Genomic DNA, 1883 nt, shown 5'->3' with positions numbered 1-1883 from the left:
CCTAGCCTGCTGCTAATGGCCTAGCCTGCTGCTAATCACCTAGCCTGCTGCTAATCACCTAGCCTGCTGCTGATGGCCTAGCCTGCTGCTAACAGATGACCGAGCAGCAGACGAGGACATTTTGACAGAGACATTGTTGCCTGTCCTCCCGTTGAACAGACTTCCTGTCTTCCTGAACATTTGCAGCTTTGCTAGATCAGCTCATTTGTTTCCTTCCCTTAGTTTCCATGACGATGGCTGGGCTAAATGCATGCCACACTTTTCAGATTTTTGTTTTTAAAGTTAAAACCAGCTTCCTGTTGGTTCATCACATAAAATCCCACTGAAATAAAGATGTTTGGTTCCGAGTTAAAATAAAAGCTGAGAAGCTTTTATTTTGTAGTATTTATTGTCCAACACTGGATGGATAGTCGCTCGTCTGGTTCTGTCCAGAACCGCCTGCAGGTCCAGTTCAGTTCTCAGAGGACGAGACACGTGATGAAGGTCGCAGGTCAACCCAGAACCTCCGGCTGGACCTCACAGGTCTGCCAGAACCGGGCCCAACAGAACCAGCCAAGGGAAAACCGGAGCTGAACATCATAAAAACGTTCTGCTGCTGCAACACCGCCCCCCGCTGGCCGCTGCTGGAACTGCAGGCAGAACCACCGGCTGGACCGGATCCCGTCCTCCAGCAGAACCCAAAGACTGCAGCTGAGGAAGAGGAGGAGGAGGAAGAGTCTGCAGTGAAACTCACTGGAATGGATCCGACTGGAACCAACATGGCCGACACACGACGGGACAGAGCCAAGATGGAGCGGCCTTTGACTGGACCAGCAGCTAGAGCTCGGACCAAACCGGGTCAGAGCAGAACCAGGAACCTCCACAACAGAACGGTCTAGTCAAAGTCCAGCCCTGAATCAGCTGAGAGTCTGAGGTGTTCACCTGATCTGGAGGCACGCCGCACTTTCCAGATTTTATCTATGAGACGATCCGATTGGCTCGTCACATTATAGACAGAACCGGGTTCTGTTCAGGTCCGACGGGGTCAGGACGGGTTCTGGTTCTGCTCAGGCTGCTGCAGTCACAGCAGCCCAGAGGATTTGGGTCAAGGCCGGAACCGGGTCAGTCGGAACCGGGCCGGCCCAGACAGACTGAAGGAAGCCTGACCCGTTTGCTCAGCAACCAGAACCGAGCCATTATCCCGACCCAAGATGAAGATCAGCAGGGTTCTGATCCGGTTCTGGACAGAACTCCAGATTACTGGTTCTGAGCCTCCAGAACCGGATCAGACAGGTCCGCAGTGAAGCGCGCCGCTTTGGTTCTGCTGGGAAACATTCTGAGCCAGTTGGACCGGGCCTCAGAACCAGAATCATTTACCTTCCTCTGGAGCCGACCCGACTCTGACCCGGTTCTGGTTCTGTCAGCCGAGCCGGTCTAACGCTAACCCAGGTACCACTCTCAGGATTGTTCTCATTGGTTCTGACCCGGTTCAGCTTACAGCACCAACCAATCAGAGCGTCTCCCACCGCCTGACCACTTCCTTGTTTCTGACCAATCAGAGCTCAGAGTCTTCTGGTTCTGGTTGGCTCCGCCCCCCGGAAGGGATGGAATCACCATGGCAACCAGTGACTCAGCAGAACCGGATCCGGAACCAAAAGGTCGTTCTGGATGAAGTACGCGTTTCCATAACAACTCAAACTACTTCAGCTTCCTCATGCTCTGCAGCAAAGCATTATGGGAGAAACCAGCCAAGAAACACCACAGAACAGCAGCTGCCCCTGGTGGTGGTACTGGGAACAGCAGCTGCCCCCTGGTGGTGGCACTGGGAACAGCAGCTGCCCCTGGTGGTGGTACTGGGAACAGCAGCTGCCCCTGGTGGTGGCACTGGGAACAGCAGCTGCCCC

This window comes from Poecilia reticulata, unplaced genomic scaffold, assembly GCF_000633615.1.
Source record: "Poecilia reticulata strain Guanapo unplaced genomic scaffold, Guppy_female_1.0+MT scaffold_232, whole genome shotgun sequence".
Classification (NCBI taxonomy): domain Eukaryota; kingdom Metazoa; phylum Chordata; class Actinopteri; order Cyprinodontiformes; family Poeciliidae; genus Poecilia; species Poecilia reticulata.
The sequence above is the reverse complement of the archived record's forward strand: the minus strand, read 5'-3'. Positions refer to the sequence as shown.